This window comes from Lithobates pipiens, unplaced genomic scaffold (assembly GCF_037356315.1).
Source record: "Lithobates pipiens isolate NorthernLeopardFrog02 unplaced genomic scaffold, aLitPip1_a1.2 Scaffold_13, whole genome shotgun sequence".
Classification (NCBI taxonomy): domain Eukaryota; kingdom Metazoa; phylum Chordata; class Amphibia; order Anura; family Ranidae; genus Lithobates; species Lithobates pipiens.
In genome coordinates, this window is record NW_027507718.1 from 175,576,726 (window position 1) to 175,592,011 (window position 15,286).

Here is a 15,286-nt window from a genome sequence, read left to right on the forward strand (position 1 = left end):
GGCTTGAACTCATGGACAACACGACCAATCCAACAGCCCCACCGAGACGGCTTCTACCGTGAGGCGCCACCGCTCCCGGCACTTATAATATGTTACTCTCTTAATCTTGAAGCACGCATTCTCAGTGACGTCATCGGCTCAACACTGCCATCTACAGGTATTACTGAGAATTACACCCGCACGCTGCTGAGCAGCAGGGACGCTCTCTGCTCTATCAAACCTGCGTACAAGCTGTAACTCGGAAGGACCCTAGCGTCGCTTAGCAACCACCCGTCCTTGGCAACCGGAGTGCGACCATAGTAACCCACAGACTGCAAGGTATGTAGGGGGGGTCTGCACTACTGAGGGGGTCTGCATTGAGTGGGGGTCTGCTGCACTGAGGGGGGTCTGCACTACTGAGGGGGGACCTGCATTGAGAGGGGTCTGCACTACTGAGGGGGGGTCTGCTGCACTGAGGGGGGACCTGCATTGAGAGGGGTCTGCACTACTGAGGGGGGTCTGCTGCACTGAGGGGGGTCTGCAATATTGAGGGGGGGTCTGCTGCACTGAGGGGGGTCTGCACTAAGGGGGACCTGCATTGAGAGGGGTCTGCTGCACTGAGGGGGTCTACACTACTGAGGGGGGTCTGCTGCACTGAGGGGGTCTACACTACTGAGGGGGGTCTGCACTACATAGGGGGAGTCTACATTTCTGTGGAGGGGGGTCTGCACTACTGAGGGGGAAGTCTGCACTACTGAGGGGGGGTCTGCACTACTGTGGGGGGAGCCTGCACTACTGAGGGGGGTCTGCACTACTGAAGGGGTCTGCACTGAGGTGGGGAGTCTGCACCGCTGGGGGGGTGTCTGCACAGCTGGGGGGTCCTGCAATGCTGGGGGTGTCTGTACTGCTGGGGGGTCCTGCACTGAGTGGGGGTCTCTGCACTACTGAGGGGGGTCTTCACTGAGCGGGGTGTCTGCACTGGGGTCGGTCTGTACTGAGGGGGTGTCTGCACTGGGAGGTATTTGTACTGCTGGGGTGGTCCTGCTCTGAGGGGGGGGTCTGTAATGGGGGGGTGTCTGTACTAAGTGGGGTGTCTGCACTAGAGGGGTGTCTGCACTGCTGGGGGGTCTGTACTAGTGAGGGGGGTGTCTGCACTGGGAGGGTCTGCACTGGGGGGGTGTCTGTACTGCTGGGGTTCTGCACTGAGGTAGGGGGTGTCTGTACTGCTGGGGGGTCTGCACTGTACTGATGGAGGTCAGCAATCTGTGTCCTTCAGGGGCTGCATACAGTATACTGCATACTTTGTTGTTCGAAATGAATATAAGCTGTTGCCTGGGTACTGTGCCACATGGGTGTGGTAATCTGTTGTTCAATGGCATTAGTTATTTTTTTTTGGGGGGGGGCCCATACAACATTTTGCTATGGGGCCCTGTGATTTCTAGTTACGCCCCTGCCAGGCGGTCTCCCATCCAGGTACTAACCAGGCACGACCCTGCTTCCCATCCGAGATCAGACGAGATCGAGCGCATTCAGGGTGATGTGGCCGTAGGCGATTTTGCACCCTACTTACAACTCTCTTGACAAAAGCCAAGATGGTCACCTCAGGCAATCGAGAGGAAAAATACAGCAGGTCGCCAAAGCCAACAACATAATGGAAAAAAGCCTACGGCACCTGGTATTCCCAGGCGGTCTCCCATCCAGGTACTAACCAGGCCTGACCCTGCTTAGCATCCGAGATCAAGCACATTCAGGGTGATGTGGCCGTAGGTGATCTTGCACCCTACTTACAACTCTCTTGACAAAAGCCAAGGTGGTCACCTCGGGCAATCGAGAGGAAAAATACAGCAGGTCGCCAAAGCCAACAACATAATGGAAAAAAGACTACGGCACCTAGTATTCCCAGGCGTTCTCCCATCCAGGTACTAACCAGGCCCGACCCTGCTTAGCATCCGAGATCAGACGAGATCGAGCGCATTCAGGGTGATGTGGTCCGTAGGCGATCTTGCACCCTACTTACAACTCTCTTGACAAAAGCCAAGGTGGTCACCTCAGGCAATCGATAGGAAAAATACAGCAGGTCGCCAAAGCCAACAACATAATGGAAGAAAGCCTACGGCACCTGGTATTCCCAGGCGGTCTCCCATCCAGGTACTAACCAGGCCTGACCCTGCTTAGCATCCGAGATCAAGCACATTCAGGGTGATGTGGCCGTAGGTGATCTTGCACCCTACTTACAACTCTCTTGACAAAAGCCAAGGTGGTCACCTCGGGCAATCGAGAGGAAAAATACAGCAGGTCGCCAAAGCCAACAACATAATGGAAAAAAGACTACGGCACCTAGTATTCCCAGGCGTTCTCCCATCCAGGTACTAACCAGGCCCGACCCTGCTTAGCATCCGAGATCAGACGAGATCGAGCGCATTCAGGGTGATGTGGCCGTAAGCTATCTTGCACCCTACTTACAACTCTCTTGACAAAAGCCAAGGTGGTCACCTCGGGCAATGGAGAGGAAAAATACAGCAGGTCGCCAAAGCCAACAACATAATGGAAAAAAGCCTACAGCACCTGGTATTCCCAGGTGGTCTCCCATCTGGGTACTAACCAGGCCTGACGCTGCTTAGCATCCGAGATCAGACGAGATCGAGCACATTCAGGGTGATGTGACCGTAGGCAATTTTGCACCCTACTTACAACTCTTTTGACAAAAGCCAAGGTGGTCACCTCGGGCAATCGAGAGGAAAAATACAGCAGGTCGCCAAAGCCAACAGCATAATGGAAAAAAGCCTACGGCACCTGGTATACCCAGGCGGTCTCCCATCCGGGTACTAACCAGGCCCGACCCTGCTTAGCAACTGAGATCAGACGAGATAGAGCGCATTCAGGGTGATGTGGCCGTAGGCGACCTTGCACCCTACTTACAACTCTCTTGACAAAAGCCAAGGTGGTCACCTCGGGCAATCGAGAGGAAAAATACAGCAGGTCGCCAAAGCCAACAACATAATGGAAAAAAGCCTACGGCACCTGGTATTCCCAGGCGGTCTCCCATCCAGGTACTAACCAGGCCCGACCCTGCCTAGCATCCGAGACCAGACGAGATCGAGTGCATTCAGGGTGATGTAGCCGTAGGTGATCTTGCACCCTACTTACAACTCTCTTGACAAAAGCCAAGGTGGTCACCTCGGGCAATCGAGACGAAAAATACAGCAGGTCGCCAAAGCCGACAACATAATGGAAAAAAGCCTACAGCACCTGGTATTCCCAGGCGGTCTCCCATCCGGGTACTAACCAGGCCCGACCCTGCTTAGCATCCGAGATCAGACGAGATCGAGCGCATTCAGGGTGATGTGACCGTAGGCAATCTTGCACCCTACTTACAACTCTCTTGACAAAAGCCAAGGTGGTCACCTCGGGCAATCGAGACGAAAAAAACAGCAGGTCGCCAAAGCCGACAACATAATGGAAAAAAGCCTACAGCACCTGGTATTCCCAGGCGGTCTCCCATCCGGGTACTAACCAGGCCAGACCCTGCTTAGCATCCGAGATCAGACGAGATCAAGCGCATTCAGGGTGATGTGACCGTAGGCAATCTTGCACCCTACTTACAACTCTCTTGACAAAAGCCAAGGTGGTCACCTCGGGCAATCGAGAGGAAAAATACAGCAGGTCGCCAAAGCCAACAACATAATGGAAAAAAGCCTATGGCACCTGGTATTCCCAGGCGGTCTCCCATCCGAGTACTAACCAGGCCCGACCCTGCTTAGCATCCGAGATCAGATGAGATTGAGCGCATTCAGGGTGATGTGGCCGTAGGCGATCTTGCACCCTACTTACAACTCTCTTGATAAAAGCCAAGGTGGTCACCTCGGGCAATCGAGAGGAAAAATACAGCAGGTCGCCAAACCCAACAACATAAGGGAAAAAAGCCTACAGCACCTGGTATTCCCAGGCGCTCTCCCATCCAGGTACTAACCAGGCCCGACCCTGCACAGCATCCGAGATCAGACGAGATCGAGCGCATTCAGGGTGATGTGGCCGTAGGCGATCCTGCACCCTACTTACAACTCTCTTGACAAAAGCCAAGGTGGTCACCTTGGGCAATAGAGAGGAAAAATACAGCAGGTCGCCAAAGCCAACAACATAATGGAAAAAAGCCTACGGCACCTGGTATTCCCAGGCGGTCTCCCATCCAGGTACTAACCAGGCCCGGCGCTGCGTAGCATCCGAGATCAGACGAGATCGAGCCCATTCAGGGTGATGTGGCCGTAGGCGATCCTGCACCCTACTTACAACTCTCTTGACAAAAGCCAAGGTGGTCACCTCGGGTAATAGAGAGGAAAAATACAGCAGGTCGCCAAAGCCAACAACATAATGGAAAAAAGCCTACGGCACCTGGTATTCCCAGGCGGTCTCCCATCCGGGTACTAACCAGGCCCGACCCTGCTTAGCATCCGAGATCAGACGAGATCCAGTGCATTCAGAGTGATGTGGCCGTAGGCAATCTCACACCCTACTTACAACTATCTTGACAAAAGCCAAGGTGGTCACCTCTTGCAATCGAGAGAAAAAATACAGCAGGTCGCCAAAGCCAACAACATAATGGAAAAAAGCCTACGGCACCTGGTACTCCCAGGCGGTCTCCCATCCAGGTATTAACCAGGCCCGACCCTGCTTAGCATCCGAGATCAGACTAGATCGAGCGCATTCAGGGTGATGTGGCCGTAGGTGATCTTGCACCCTACTTACAACTCTCTTGACAAAAGCCAAGGTGGTCACCTCGGGCAATCGAGAGGAAAAATACAGCAGGTCGCCAAAGCTGACAACATAATGGAAAAAAGCCTACGGCACCTGGTATTCCCACGCGGTCTCCCATCCAGGTACATAACCAGGCCTGACCCTGCTTCGCATCCGAGATCAGACAAGATTGAGCACATTCAGGGTGACGTGGCCGTAGGCGATCTTGCACCCTACTTACAACTCTCTTGACAACAGCCAAGGTGGTCACCTCGGGCAATCGAGAGGAAAAATACAGCAGGTCGCCAAAGCCAACAACATAATGGAAAAAAGCCTACAGCACCTGGTATTCCCAGGCGGTCTCCCATCCATGTCCTAACCAGGCTCGAATCCGCTTAGCATCCGAGATCAGACGAGATCGAGCGCATTCAGGGTGATGTGGCCATAGGCGATCTTGCACCCTACTTACAACTCTCTTGACAAAAGCCAAGGTGGTCACCTCGGGCAATCGAGAGGAAAAATACAGCAGGTCGCCAAAGCCAACAACATAATGGAAAAAAGCCTACGGCACCTGGTATTCCCAGGCGGTCTCCCATCCAGGTACTAACCAGGCCCGACCCTGCTTAGCATCCGAGATCAGACGAGATCGAGCGCACTCAGGGTGAAGTGGCAATAGGCAATCTTGCACCCTACTTACAACTCTCTTGACAAAAGCCAAGGTGGTCACCTCGGGCAATAGAGAGGAAAAATACAGCAGGTCGCCAAACCCAACAACATAATGGAAAAAAGCCTACGGCACCTGGTATTCCCAGGCGGTCTCCCATCCAGGTACTAACCAGGCCCGATCCTGCTTAGCATCCGAGATCAGACGAGATCGAGCGCATTCAGGGTGATGTGGCCATAGGCGATCTCGCACCCTACTTACAACTCTCTTGACAAAAGCCAAGGTGGTCACCTCGGGCAATAGAGAGGAAAAATACAGCAGGTCGCCAAAGCCAACAACATAATGGAAAAAAGCCTACGGCACCTGGTATTCCCAGGCGGTCTCCCATCCAGGTACTAACCAGGCCCGACGCTGCTTAGCATCCGAGATCAGACGAGATCGAGCCCATTCAGGGTGATGTGGCCGTAGGCGATCTTGCACCCTACTTACAACTCTCTTGACAAAAGCCAAGGTGGTCACCTCGGGCAATCGAGAGGAAAAATACAGCAGGTCACCAAAGCCAACAACATAATGGAAAAAAGCCTACGGCACCTGGTATTCCCAGGCGGTCTCCCATCCGGGTACTAACCAGGCCTGACCCTGCTTAGCATCCAAAATCAGACGAGATCAAGCGCATTCAGGGTGATGTGGCCGTAGGCGATCTTACCCCCTACTTACAACTCTCTTGACAAAAGCCAAGGTGGTCACCTCAGGCAATCGAGAGGAAAAATACAGCAGGTCGCCAAAGCCAACAACATAATGGAAAAAAGCCTACAGCACCTGGTATTCCCAGGCGGTCTCCCATCCAGGTACTAACCAGGCCCGACCCTGCTTAGCATCCGAAATCAGACGAGATCGAGCACATTCAGCGTGATGTGACCGTAGGCGATCTTGCACCCTACTTACAACTCTCTTGACAAAAGCCAAGGTGGTCACCTCGGGCAATCGAGAGGAAAAATACAGCAGGTCGCCAAAGCCAACAACATAATGGAAAAAAGCCTACGGCACCTGGTATTCCCAGGCGGTCTCCCATCCAGGTACTAACCAGGCCCGACCCTGCTTAGCATCCGAGATCAGACGAGATCAAGCGCATTCAGGGTGATGTGGCCGTAGGCGACCTTGCACCCTACTTACAACTCTCTTGACAAAAGCCAAGGTGGTCACCTCGGGCAATAGAGAAGAAAAATACAGCAGGTCGCCAAAGCCAACAACATAATGGAAAAAAGCCTATGGCACCTGGTATTCCCAGGCAGTCTCCAATCCAGGTACTAACCAGGCCCGACGCTGCTTAGCATCCGAGATCAGACGAGATCAAGCGCATTCAGGGTGATGTGGCCATAGGTGATCTGGCACCCTACTTACAACTCTCTTGACAAAAGCCAAGGTGGTCACCTCGGGCAATCGAGAGGAAAAATACAGCAGGTCGCCAAAGCCAACAACATAATGGAAAAAAGCCTATGGCACCTGGTATTCCCAGGCGGTCTGCCATCCAGGTACTAACCAGGCCCGACCCTGCTTAGCATCCGAGAACAGACGAGATCGAGCGCATTCAGGATGATGTGGCCGTAGGCGATCTTGCACCCTACTTACAACTCTCTTGACAAAAGCCAAGGTGGTCACCTCGGGCAAACAAGGGGAAAAATACAGCAGGTCGCCAAAGCCAACAACATAATGGAAAAAAGCCTACGGCACCTGGTATTCTCAGGCGGTCTCCCATCCTGGTACTAACCAGGCCCGACCCTGCTTAGCATCCGAGATCAGACGAGATCGAGCGCATTCCGGGTGATGTGGCAGTAGGCAATCTTGCACCCTACTTACAACTCTCTTGACAAAAGCCAAGGTGGTCACCTCGGGCAATCGAGAGGAAAAATACAGCAGGTCGCCAAAGCCAACAACATAATGGAAAAATGCCTACGGCACCTGGTATTCCCAGGCAGTCTCCCATCCAGGTACTAACCAGGCCTGACCCTGCTTAGCATCCGAGATCAGACGAGATCGAGCGCATTCAGGGTGATGTGGCCGTAGGTGATCTTGCACCCTACTTACAACTCTCTTGACAAAAGCCAAGGTGGTCACCTCGGGCAATCAGGAGGAAAAATACAGCAGGTCGCCAAAGCCAACAACATAATGGAAAAAAGCCTACGGCACCTGGTATTCCCAGGCGGTCTCCCATCTAGGTACTAACCAGGCCCGACCCTGCTTAGCATCCGAGATCAGACGAGATCGAGCGCATTCAGGGTGATGTGGCCGTAAGCTATCTTGCACCCTACTTACAACTCTCTTGACAAAAGCCAAGGTGGTCACCTCGGGCAATCGAGAGGAAAAATACAGCAGGTCGCCAAAGCCAACAACATAATGGAAAAAAGCCTACAGCACCTGGTATTCCCAGGTGGTCTCCCATCCGGGTACTAACCAGGCCTGACGCTGCTTAGCATCCGAGATCAGACGAGATCGAGCACATTCAGGGTGATGTGACCGTAGGCAATTTTGCACCCTACTTACAACTCTTTTGACAAAAGCCAAGGTGGTCACCTCGGGCAATCGAGAGGAAAAATACAGCAGGTCGCCAAAGCCAACAGCATAATGGAAAAAAGCCTACGGCACCTGGTATACCCAGGCGGTCTCCCATCCGGGTACTAACCAGGCCCGACCCTGCTTAGCAACTGAGATCAGACGAGATAGAGCGCATTCAGGGTGATGTGGCCGTAGGCAACCTTGCACCCTACTTACAACTCTCTTGACAAAAGCCAAGGTGGTCACCTCGGGCAATCGAGAGGAAAAATACAGCAGGTCGCCAAAGCCAACAACATAATGGAAAAAAGCCTACGGCACCTGGTATTCCCAGGCGGTCTCCCATCCAGGTACTAACCAGGCCCGACCCTGCTTAGCATCCGAGACCAGACGAGATCGAGTGCATTCAGGGTGATGTGGCCGTAGGTGATCTTGCACCCTACTTACAACTCTCTTGACAAAAGCCAAGGTGGTCACCTCGGGCAATCGAGACGAAAAATACAGCAGGTCGCCAAAGCCGACAACATAATGGAAAAAAGCCTACAGCACCTGGTATTCCCAGGCGGTCTCCCATCCGGGTACTAACCAGGCCCGACCCTGCTTAGCATCCGAGATCAGACGAGATGGAGCGCATTCAGGGTGATGTGACCGTAGGCAATCTTGCACCCTACTTACAACTCTCTTGACAAAAGCCAAGGTGGTCACCTCGGGCAATCGAGAGGAAAAATACAGCAGGTCGCCAAAGCCAACAACATAATGGAAAAAAGCCTATGGCACCTGGTATTCCCAGGCGGTCTCCCATCCGAGTACTAACCAGGCCCGACCCTGCTTAGCATCCGAGATCAGATGAGATTGAGCGCATTCAGGGTGATGTGGCCGTAGGCGATCTTGCACCCTACTTACAACTCTCTTGACAAAAGCCAAGGTGGTCACCTCGGGCAATCGAGAGGAAAAATACAGCAGGTCGCCAAACCCAACAACATAATGGAAAAAAGCCTACAGCACCTGGTATTCCCAGGCGGTCTCCCATCCAGGTACTAACCAGGCCCGACCCTGCATAGCATCCGAGATCAGACGAGATCGAGCGCATTCAGGGTGATGTGGCCGTAGGCGATCCTGCACCCTACTTACAACTCTCTTGACAAAAGCCAAGGTGGTCACCTTGGGTAATAGAGAGGAAAAATACAGCAGGTCGCCAAAGCCAACAACATAATGGAAAAACGCCTACGGCACCTGGTATTCCCAGGCGGTCTCCCATCCAGGTACTAACCAGGCCCGGCGCTGCGTAGCATCCGAGATCAGACGAGATCGAGCCCATTCAGGGTGATGTGGCCGTAGGCGATCCTGCACCCTACTTACAACTCTCTTGACAAAAGCCAAGGTGGTCACCTCGGGTAATAGAGAGGAAAAATACAGCAGGTCGCCAAAGCCAACAACATAATGGAAAAAAGCGTACGGCACCTGGTATTCCCAGGCGGTCTCCCATCCGGGTACTAACCAGGCCCGACCCTGCTTAGCATCCGAGATCAGACGAGATCCAGTGCATTCAGAGTGATGTGGCCGCAGGCAATCTCACACCCTACTTACAACTATCTTGACAAAAGCCAAGGTGGTCACCTCTTGCAATCGAGAGAAAAAATACAGCAGGTCGCCAAAGCCAACAACATAATGGAAAAAAGCCTACGGCACCTGGTACTCCCAGGCGGTCTCCCATCCAGGTATTAACCAGGCCCGACCCTGCTTAGCATCCGAGATCAGACTAGATCGAGCGCATTCAGGGTGATGTGGCCGTAGGTGATCTTGCACCCTACTTACAACTCTCTTGACAAAAGCCAAGGTGGTCACCTCGGGCAATCGAGAGGAAAAATACAGCAGGTCGCCAAAGCTGACAACATAATGGAAAAAAGCCTACGGCACCTGGTATTCCCACGCGGTCTCCCATCCAGGCACATAACCAGGCCTGACCCTGCTTCGCATCCGAGATCAGACAAGATTGAGCACATTCAGGGTGACGTGGCCGTAGGCGTTCTTGCACCCTACTTACAACTCTCTTGACAACAGCCAAGGTGGTCACCTCGGGCAATCGAGAGGAAAAATACAGCAGGTCGCCAAAGCCAACAACATAATGGAAAAAAGCCTACAGCACCTGGTATTCCCAGGCGGTCTCCCATCCAGGTCCTAACCAGGCTCGAATCCGCTTAGCATCCGAGATCAGACGAGATCGAGCGCATTCAGGGTGATGTGGCCATAGGCGATCTTGCACCCTACTTACAACTCTCTTGACAAAAGCCAAGGTGGTCACCTCGGGCAATCGAGAGGAAAAATACAGCAGGTCGCCAAAGCCAACAACATAATGGAAAAAAGCCTACGGCACCTGGTATTCCCAGGCGGTCTCCCATCCAGGTACTAACCAGGCCCGACCCTGCTTAGCATCCGAGATCAGACGAGATCGAGCGCACTCAGGGTGAAGTGGCAATAGGCAATCTTGCACCCTACTTACAACTCTCTTGACAAAAGCCAAGGTGGTCACCTCGGGCAATAGAGAGGAAAAATACAGCAGGTCGCCAAACCCAACAACATAATGGAAAAAAGCCTACGGCACCTGGTATTCCCAGGCGGTCTCCCATCCAGGTACTAACCAGGCCCGATCCTGCTTAGCATCCGAGATCAGACGAGATCGAGCGCATTCAGGGTGATGTGGCCATAGGCGATCTTGCACCCTACTTACAACTCTCTTGACAAAAGCCAAGGTGGTCACCTCGGGCAATAGAGAGGAAAAATACAGCAGGTCGCCAAAGCCAACAACATAATGGAAAAAAGCCTACGGCACCTGGTATTCCCAGGCGGTCTCCCATCCAGGTACTAACCAGGCCCGACGCTGCTTAGCATCCGAGATCAGACGAGATCGAGCCCATTCAGGGTGATGTGGCCGTAGGCGATCTTGCACCCTACTTACAACTCTCTTGACAAAAGCCAAGGTGGTCACCTCGGGCAATCGAGAGGAAAAATACAGCAGGTCACCAAAGCCAACAACATAATGGAAAAAAGCCTACAGCACCTGGTATTCCCAGGCGGTCTCCCATCCAGGTACTAACCAGGCCCGACCCTGCTTAGCATCCGAAATCAGACGAGATCGAGCACATTCAGGGTGATGTGACCGTAGGCGATCTTGCACCCTACTTACAACTCTCTTGACAAAAGCCAAGGTGGTCACCTCGGGCAATCGAGAGGAAAAATACAGCAGGTCGCCAAAGCCAACAACATAATGGAAAAAAGCCTACGGCACCTGGTATTCCCAGGCGGTCTCCCATCCAGGTACTAACCAGGCCCGACCCTGCTTAGCATCCGAGATCAGACGAGATCAAGCGCATTCAGGGTGATGTGGCCGTAGGCGACCTTGCACCCTACTTACAACTCTCTTGACAAAAGCCAAGGTGGTCACCTCGGGCAATAGAGAAGAAAAATACAGCAGGTCGCCAAAGCCAACAACATAATGGAAAAAAGCCTATGGCACCTGGTATTCCCAGGCAGTCTCCAATCCAGGTACTAACCAGGCCCGACGCTGCTTAGCATCCGAGATCAGACGAGATCAAGCGCATTCAGGGTGATGTGGCCATAGGTGATCTGGCACCCTACTTACAACTCTCTTGACAAAAGCCAAGGTGGTCACCTCGGGCAATCGAGAGGAAAAATACAGCAGGTCGCCAAAGCCAACAACATAATGGAAAAAAGCCTATGGCACCTGGTATTCCCAGGCGGTCTGCCATCCAGGTACTAACCAGGCCCGACCCTGCTTAGCATCCGAGAACAGACGAGATCGAGCGCATTCAGGATGATGTGGCCGTAGGCGATCTTGCACCCTACTTACAACTCTCTTGACAAAAGCCAAGGTGGTCACCTCGGGCAATCGAGAGGAAAAATACAGCAGGTCGCCAAAGCCAACAACATAATGGAAAAAAGCCTACGGCACCTGGTATTCCCAGGCGGTCTCCCATCGAGGTACTAACCAGGCCTGACCCTGCTTAGCATCCGAGATCAGACGAGATTGAGCGCATTCATGGTGATGTGGCTGTAGGTGATCTTGCACCCTACTTACAATTCTCTTGACAAAAGCCAAGGTGGTCACCTCGGGCAATCGAGAGGAAAAATACAGCAGGTCGCCAAAGCCAACAACATAATGGAAAAAAGCCTACGGCACCTGGTATTCCCAGGCGGTCTCCCATCTGGGTACTAACCAGGCCCGACCCTGCTTAGCATCCGAGATCAGAGGAGATCGAGCGCATTCAGGGTGATGTGGCCGTAGGCGATCTTGCACCCTACTTACAACTCTCTTGACAAAAGCCAAGGTGGTCACCTCGGGCAATCGAGAGGAAAAATACAGCAGGTCGCCAAAGCCAACAACATAATGGAAAAAAGCCTACGGCACCTGGTATTCCCAGGCGGTCTCCCATCCAGGTACTAACCAGGCCCGACACTGCTTAGCATCCGAGATCAGACGAGATCAAGCGCCTTCAGGGTGATGTGGCCGTAGGCGATCTTGCACCCTACTTACAACTATCTTGACAAAAGCCAAGGTGGTCACCTCGGGCAATCGAGAGGAAAAATACAGCAGGTCGCCAAAGCCAACAACATAATGGAAAAAAGCCTATGGCACCTGGTATTCCCAGGCGGTCTGCCATCCAGGTACTAACCAGGCCCGACCCTGCTTAGCATCCGAGATCAGACGAGATTGAGCGCATTCAGGGTGATGTGGCTGTAGGTGATCTTGCACCCTACTTACAATTCTCTTGACAAAAGCCAAGGTGGTCACCTCGGGCAATCGAGAGGAAAAATACAGCAGGTCGCCAAAGCCAACAACATAATGGAAAAAAGCCTACGGCACCTGGTATTCCCAGGCGGTCTCCCATCCGGGTACTAACCAGGCCCGACCCTGCTTAGCATCCGAGATCAGACGAGATCGAGCGCATTCAGGGTGATGTGGCAGTAGGCGATCTTGCACCCTACTTACAACTCTCTTGACAAAAGCCAAGGTGGTCACCTCGGGCAAACGAGAGGAAAAATACAGCAGGTCGCCAAAGCCAACAACATAATGGAAGAAAGCCTATGGCACCTGGTATTCCCAGGCGGTCTCCCATCCAGGTACTAACCAGGCCCGACCCTGCTTAGCATCCGAGATCAGACGAGATCGAGCGCATTCAGGGTGATGTGGCCGTAGGCGATCTTGCGCCCTACTTACAACTCTCTTGACAAAAGCCAAGGTGGTCACCTCGGGCAATCGAGAGGAAAAATACAGCAGGTCGCCAAAGCCAACAACATAATGGAAGAAAGCCTATGGCACCTTGTATTCCCAGGCGGTCTCCCATCCAGGTACTAACCAGGCCTGACCCTGCTTAGCATCCGAGATCAGACGAGATCGAGCGCATTCAGGGTGATGCGGCCGTAGGCGATCTTGCGCCCTACTTACAACTCTCTTGACAAAAGCCAAGGTGGTCACCTCGGGCAATCGAGAGGAAAAATACAGCAGGTCGCCAAAGCCAACAACATAATGGAAGAAAGCCTATGGCACCTTGTATTCCCAGGCGGTCTCCCATCCAGGTACTAACCAGGCCTGACCCTGCTTAGCATCCGAGATCAGACGAGATCGAGCACATTCAGGGTGATGAGGCCGTAGGCGATCTTGCACCCTACTTACAACTCTCTTGACAAAAGCCAAGGTGGTCACCTCAGGCAATCGAGAGGAAAAATACAGCAGGTCGCCAAAGCCAACAACATAATGGAAAAAAGCCTACGGCACCTGGTATTCTCAGGCGGTCTCCCATCCTGGTACTAACCAGGCCCGACCCTGCTTAGCATCCGAGATCAGAGGAGATCGAGCGCATTCAGGGTGATGTGGCAGTAGGCGATCTTGCACCCTACTTACAACTCTCTTGACAAAAGCCAAGGTGGTCACCTCGGGCAATGGAGAGGAAAAATACAGCAGGTCGCCAAAGCCAACAACATAATGGAAAAAAGCCTACGGCACCTGGTATTCCCAGGTGGTCTCCCATCCAGGTACTAACCAGGCCTGACCCTGCTTAGCATCCGAGATCAGACGAGATCAAGCGCATTCAGGGTTATGTGGTTGTAGGTGATTTTGCACCCTACTTACAACCTACTTACAACTCTCTTGACAAAAGCCAAGGTGGTCACCTCGGGCAATCGAGAGGAAAAATACAGGAGGTCGCCAAAGCTAACAACATAATGGAAAAAAGCCTACGGCACCTGGTATTCTCAGGCGGTCTCCCATCCAGGTACTAACCAGGCCCGACCCTGCTTAGCATCCGAGATCAGACGAGATCGAGCGCATTCAGGGTGATGTGGCCGTAGGCGATCTTGCACCCTACTTACAACTCTCTTGACAAAAGCCAAGGTGGTCACCTCGGGCAATCGAGAGGAAAAATACAGCAGGTCGCCAAAGCCAACAACATAATGGAAAAAAGCCTACGGCACCTGGTATTCCCAGGCGGTCTCCCATCCAGGTACTAACCAGGCCCGACCCTGCTTAGCATCCGAGATCAGATGAGATCGAGCGCATTCAGGGTAATGTGGCCGTAGGCGATCTTGCACCCTACTTACAACTCTCTTGACAAAAGCCAAGGTGCTCACCTCGGGCAATCGAGAGGAAAAATACAGCAGGTCGCCAAAGCCAACAACATAATGGAAAATAGCCGACGGCACCTGGTATTCCCAGGCGGTCTCCCATCCAGGTACTAACCAGGTCCGACCCTGCTTGGCATCCGAGATCAGACGAGATCGAGCGCATTCAGGGTGATGTGGCCGTAGGCGATCTTGCAACCTACTTATAACTCTCTTGACAAAAGCCAAGGTGGTCACCTCGGGCAACCGAGAGGAAAAATATAGCAGGTCGCCAAAACCAACAACATAATGGAAAAAAGCCTACGGCACCTGGTATTCCCAGGTGGTCTCCCATCCAGGTACTAACCAGGCCCGACCCTGCTTAGCATCCGAGATCAGACGAGATCGAGCGCATTCAGGGTGATGTGGCCGTAGGCGATCTTGCACCCTACTTACAACTCTCTTGACAAAAGCCAAGGTGGTCACCTCGGGCAATAGAGAGGAAAAATACAGCAGGTCGCCAAAGCCAACAAAATAATGGAAAAAAGCCTACGGCACCTGGTATTCCCAGGCGGTCTCCCATCCAAGTACTAACCAGGCCTGACCCTGCTTAGCATCCGAGATCAGACGAGATCGAGCGCATTCAGGGTGATGTGGCCGTAGGCGATCTTGCACCTTACTTACAACTCTCTTGACAAAAGCCAAGGTGGTGACCTCGGGCAATCGAGATGAAAAATACAGCAGGTC

At 52.9% G+C, this 15,286-nt stretch overlaps 21 non-coding genes and 39 pseudogenes across 21 annotated transcripts; all 60 read right to left on the minus strand.

Annotated features, from left to right (window-relative positions):
* Positions 1-1,639: 1,639 nt before the first annotated feature.
* LOC143979666 (5S ribosomal RNA) lies at positions 1,640-1,748 on the minus strand (annotated as a pseudogene).
* Positions 1,749-1,857: 109 nt separating this feature from the next.
* Positions 1,858-1,977, minus strand: LOC143979015 (5S ribosomal RNA; annotated as a pseudogene).
* A 109-nt stretch (positions 1,978-2,086) lies between these two features.
* LOC143979667 (5S ribosomal RNA) lies at positions 2,087-2,195 on the minus strand (annotated as a pseudogene).
* A 109-nt stretch (positions 2,196-2,304) lies between these two features.
* LOC143978244 (5S ribosomal RNA) lies at positions 2,305-2,423 on the minus strand (annotated as a pseudogene).
* Positions 2,424-2,532: 109 nt separating this feature from the next.
* On the minus strand, positions 2,533-2,651 carry LOC143978578 (5S ribosomal RNA; annotated as a pseudogene).
* Positions 2,652-2,760: 109 nt separating this feature from the next.
* On the minus strand, positions 2,761-2,879 carry LOC143979040 (5S ribosomal RNA; annotated as a pseudogene).
* A 109-nt stretch (positions 2,880-2,988) lies between these two features.
* Positions 2,989-3,107, minus strand: LOC143977838 (5S ribosomal RNA; annotated as a pseudogene).
* A 109-nt stretch (positions 3,108-3,216) lies between these two features.
* LOC143979919 (5S ribosomal RNA) lies at positions 3,217-3,335 on the minus strand. Its single transcript, XR_013274130.1, has one exon. It is a non-coding gene; the product is annotated as a 5S ribosomal RNA (ribosomal RNA).
* A 109-nt stretch (positions 3,336-3,444) lies between these two features.
* LOC143977874 (5S ribosomal RNA) lies at positions 3,445-3,563 on the minus strand (annotated as a pseudogene).
* Positions 3,564-3,672: 109 nt separating this feature from the next.
* Positions 3,673-3,791, minus strand: LOC143977260 (5S ribosomal RNA). Its single transcript, XR_013273544.1, has one exon. It is a non-coding gene; the product is annotated as a 5S ribosomal RNA (ribosomal RNA).
* A 109-nt stretch (positions 3,792-3,900) lies between these two features.
* Positions 3,901-4,019, minus strand: LOC143978857 (5S ribosomal RNA; annotated as a pseudogene).
* Positions 4,020-4,128: 109 nt separating this feature from the next.
* LOC143978756 (5S ribosomal RNA) lies at positions 4,129-4,247 on the minus strand (annotated as a pseudogene).
* Positions 4,248-4,356: 109 nt separating this feature from the next.
* Positions 4,357-4,475, minus strand: LOC143976831 (5S ribosomal RNA). The gene has a single exon (XR_013273124.1). It is a non-coding gene; the product is annotated as a 5S ribosomal RNA (ribosomal RNA).
* A 109-nt stretch (positions 4,476-4,584) lies between these two features.
* Positions 4,585-4,703, minus strand: LOC143978300 (5S ribosomal RNA; annotated as a pseudogene).
* Positions 4,704-4,812: 109 nt separating this feature from the next.
* LOC143979561 (5S ribosomal RNA) lies at positions 4,813-4,932 on the minus strand (annotated as a pseudogene).
* A 109-nt stretch (positions 4,933-5,041) lies between these two features.
* LOC143979281 (5S ribosomal RNA) lies at positions 5,042-5,160 on the minus strand (annotated as a pseudogene).
* A 109-nt stretch (positions 5,161-5,269) lies between these two features.
* On the minus strand, positions 5,270-5,388 carry LOC143978071 (5S ribosomal RNA; annotated as a pseudogene).
* Positions 5,389-5,497: 109 nt separating this feature from the next.
* On the minus strand, positions 5,498-5,616 carry LOC143976719 (5S ribosomal RNA). Its single transcript, XR_013273015.1, has one exon. It is a non-coding gene; the product is annotated as a 5S ribosomal RNA (ribosomal RNA).
* Positions 5,617-5,725: 109 nt separating this feature from the next.
* LOC143977708 (5S ribosomal RNA) lies at positions 5,726-5,844 on the minus strand (annotated as a pseudogene).
* Positions 5,845-5,953: 109 nt separating this feature from the next.
* Positions 5,954-6,072, minus strand: LOC143978599 (5S ribosomal RNA; annotated as a pseudogene).
* Positions 6,073-6,181: 109 nt separating this feature from the next.
* LOC143977922 (5S ribosomal RNA) lies at positions 6,182-6,300 on the minus strand (annotated as a pseudogene).
* A 109-nt stretch (positions 6,301-6,409) lies between these two features.
* LOC143979887 (5S ribosomal RNA) lies at positions 6,410-6,528 on the minus strand. Its single transcript, XR_013274099.1, has one exon. It is a non-coding gene; the product is annotated as a 5S ribosomal RNA (ribosomal RNA).
* A 109-nt stretch (positions 6,529-6,637) lies between these two features.
* On the minus strand, positions 6,638-6,756 carry LOC143978924 (5S ribosomal RNA; annotated as a pseudogene).
* Positions 6,757-6,865: 109 nt separating this feature from the next.
* LOC143978398 (5S ribosomal RNA) lies at positions 6,866-6,984 on the minus strand (annotated as a pseudogene).
* Positions 6,985-7,093: 109 nt separating this feature from the next.
* Positions 7,094-7,212, minus strand: LOC143978092 (5S ribosomal RNA; annotated as a pseudogene).
* Positions 7,213-7,321: 109 nt separating this feature from the next.
* LOC143977930 (5S ribosomal RNA) lies at positions 7,322-7,440 on the minus strand (annotated as a pseudogene).
* A 109-nt stretch (positions 7,441-7,549) lies between these two features.
* On the minus strand, positions 7,550-7,668 carry LOC143979918 (5S ribosomal RNA). Its single transcript, XR_013274129.1, has one exon. It is a non-coding gene; the product is annotated as a 5S ribosomal RNA (ribosomal RNA).
* A 109-nt stretch (positions 7,669-7,777) lies between these two features.
* Positions 7,778-7,896, minus strand: LOC143978424 (5S ribosomal RNA; annotated as a pseudogene).
* A 109-nt stretch (positions 7,897-8,005) lies between these two features.
* LOC143979041 (5S ribosomal RNA) lies at positions 8,006-8,124 on the minus strand (annotated as a pseudogene).
* Positions 8,125-8,233: 109 nt separating this feature from the next.
* Positions 8,234-8,352, minus strand: LOC143976363 (5S ribosomal RNA). The gene has a single exon (XR_013272673.1). It is a non-coding gene; the product is annotated as a 5S ribosomal RNA (ribosomal RNA).
* Positions 8,353-8,461: 109 nt separating this feature from the next.
* Positions 8,462-8,580, minus strand: LOC143977713 (5S ribosomal RNA; annotated as a pseudogene).
* A 109-nt stretch (positions 8,581-8,689) lies between these two features.
* Positions 8,690-8,808, minus strand: LOC143977261 (5S ribosomal RNA). Its single transcript, XR_013273545.1, has one exon. It is a non-coding gene; the product is annotated as a 5S ribosomal RNA (ribosomal RNA).
* A 109-nt stretch (positions 8,809-8,917) lies between these two features.
* On the minus strand, positions 8,918-9,036 carry LOC143976773 (5S ribosomal RNA). The gene has a single exon (XR_013273067.1). It is a non-coding gene; the product is annotated as a 5S ribosomal RNA (ribosomal RNA).
* Positions 9,037-9,145: 109 nt separating this feature from the next.
* Positions 9,146-9,264, minus strand: LOC143978974 (5S ribosomal RNA; annotated as a pseudogene).
* A 109-nt stretch (positions 9,265-9,373) lies between these two features.
* LOC143978181 (5S ribosomal RNA) lies at positions 9,374-9,492 on the minus strand (annotated as a pseudogene).
* Positions 9,493-9,601: 109 nt separating this feature from the next.
* LOC143978302 (5S ribosomal RNA) lies at positions 9,602-9,720 on the minus strand (annotated as a pseudogene).
* A 109-nt stretch (positions 9,721-9,829) lies between these two features.
* On the minus strand, positions 9,830-9,949 carry LOC143979759 (5S ribosomal RNA; annotated as a pseudogene).
* Positions 9,950-10,058: 109 nt separating this feature from the next.
* On the minus strand, positions 10,059-10,177 carry LOC143978956 (5S ribosomal RNA; annotated as a pseudogene).
* A 109-nt stretch (positions 10,178-10,286) lies between these two features.
* Positions 10,287-10,405, minus strand: LOC143978072 (5S ribosomal RNA; annotated as a pseudogene).
* Positions 10,406-10,514: 109 nt separating this feature from the next.
* LOC143976720 (5S ribosomal RNA) lies at positions 10,515-10,633 on the minus strand. The gene has a single exon (XR_013273016.1). It is a non-coding gene; the product is annotated as a 5S ribosomal RNA (ribosomal RNA).
* Positions 10,634-10,742: 109 nt separating this feature from the next.
* On the minus strand, positions 10,743-10,861 carry LOC143977709 (5S ribosomal RNA; annotated as a pseudogene).
* A 109-nt stretch (positions 10,862-10,970) lies between these two features.
* On the minus strand, positions 10,971-11,089 carry LOC143977116 (5S ribosomal RNA). The gene has a single exon (XR_013273401.1). It is a non-coding gene; the product is annotated as a 5S ribosomal RNA (ribosomal RNA).
* Positions 11,090-11,198: 109 nt separating this feature from the next.
* LOC143979888 (5S ribosomal RNA) lies at positions 11,199-11,317 on the minus strand. Its single transcript, XR_013274100.1, has one exon. It is a non-coding gene; the product is annotated as a 5S ribosomal RNA (ribosomal RNA).
* Positions 11,318-11,426: 109 nt separating this feature from the next.
* LOC143978926 (5S ribosomal RNA) lies at positions 11,427-11,545 on the minus strand (annotated as a pseudogene).
* A 109-nt stretch (positions 11,546-11,654) lies between these two features.
* LOC143978399 (5S ribosomal RNA) lies at positions 11,655-11,773 on the minus strand (annotated as a pseudogene).
* Positions 11,774-11,882: 109 nt separating this feature from the next.
* Positions 11,883-12,001, minus strand: LOC143979393 (5S ribosomal RNA; annotated as a pseudogene).
* A 109-nt stretch (positions 12,002-12,110) lies between these two features.
* Positions 12,111-12,229, minus strand: LOC143976474 (5S ribosomal RNA). The gene has a single exon (XR_013272781.1). It is a non-coding gene; the product is annotated as a 5S ribosomal RNA (ribosomal RNA).
* Positions 12,230-12,338: 109 nt separating this feature from the next.
* Positions 12,339-12,457, minus strand: LOC143977265 (5S ribosomal RNA). Its single transcript, XR_013273549.1, has one exon. It is a non-coding gene; the product is annotated as a 5S ribosomal RNA (ribosomal RNA).
* Positions 12,458-12,566: 109 nt separating this feature from the next.
* On the minus strand, positions 12,567-12,685 carry LOC143979230 (5S ribosomal RNA; annotated as a pseudogene).
* A 109-nt stretch (positions 12,686-12,794) lies between these two features.
* Positions 12,795-12,913, minus strand: LOC143976882 (5S ribosomal RNA). The gene has a single exon (XR_013273174.1). It is a non-coding gene; the product is annotated as a 5S ribosomal RNA (ribosomal RNA).
* Positions 12,914-13,022: 109 nt separating this feature from the next.
* LOC143976360 (5S ribosomal RNA) lies at positions 13,023-13,141 on the minus strand. The gene has a single exon (XR_013272671.1). It is a non-coding gene; the product is annotated as a 5S ribosomal RNA (ribosomal RNA).
* Positions 13,142-13,250: 109 nt separating this feature from the next.
* Positions 13,251-13,369, minus strand: LOC143978910 (5S ribosomal RNA; annotated as a pseudogene).
* A 109-nt stretch (positions 13,370-13,478) lies between these two features.
* Positions 13,479-13,597, minus strand: LOC143979134 (5S ribosomal RNA; annotated as a pseudogene).
* Positions 13,598-13,706: 109 nt separating this feature from the next.
* LOC143977734 (5S ribosomal RNA) lies at positions 13,707-13,825 on the minus strand (annotated as a pseudogene).
* A 109-nt stretch (positions 13,826-13,934) lies between these two features.
* On the minus strand, positions 13,935-14,053 carry LOC143979100 (5S ribosomal RNA; annotated as a pseudogene).
* A 120-nt stretch (positions 14,054-14,173) lies between these two features.
* On the minus strand, positions 14,174-14,292 carry LOC143980097 (5S ribosomal RNA). The gene has a single exon (XR_013274241.1). It is a non-coding gene; the product is annotated as a 5S ribosomal RNA (ribosomal RNA).
* Positions 14,293-14,401: 109 nt separating this feature from the next.
* On the minus strand, positions 14,402-14,520 carry LOC143978383 (5S ribosomal RNA). Its single transcript, XR_013273931.1, has one exon. It is a non-coding gene; the product is annotated as a 5S ribosomal RNA (ribosomal RNA).
* Positions 14,521-14,629: 109 nt separating this feature from the next.
* LOC143977208 (5S ribosomal RNA) lies at positions 14,630-14,748 on the minus strand. Its single transcript, XR_013273491.1, has one exon. It is a non-coding gene; the product is annotated as a 5S ribosomal RNA (ribosomal RNA).
* A 109-nt stretch (positions 14,749-14,857) lies between these two features.
* Positions 14,858-14,976, minus strand: LOC143976668 (5S ribosomal RNA). The gene has a single exon (XR_013272965.1). It is a non-coding gene; the product is annotated as a 5S ribosomal RNA (ribosomal RNA).
* A 109-nt stretch (positions 14,977-15,085) lies between these two features.
* Positions 15,086-15,204, minus strand: LOC143976335 (5S ribosomal RNA). Its single transcript, XR_013272648.1, has one exon. It is a non-coding gene; the product is annotated as a 5S ribosomal RNA (ribosomal RNA).
* Positions 15,205-15,286: the final 82 nt, after the last annotated feature.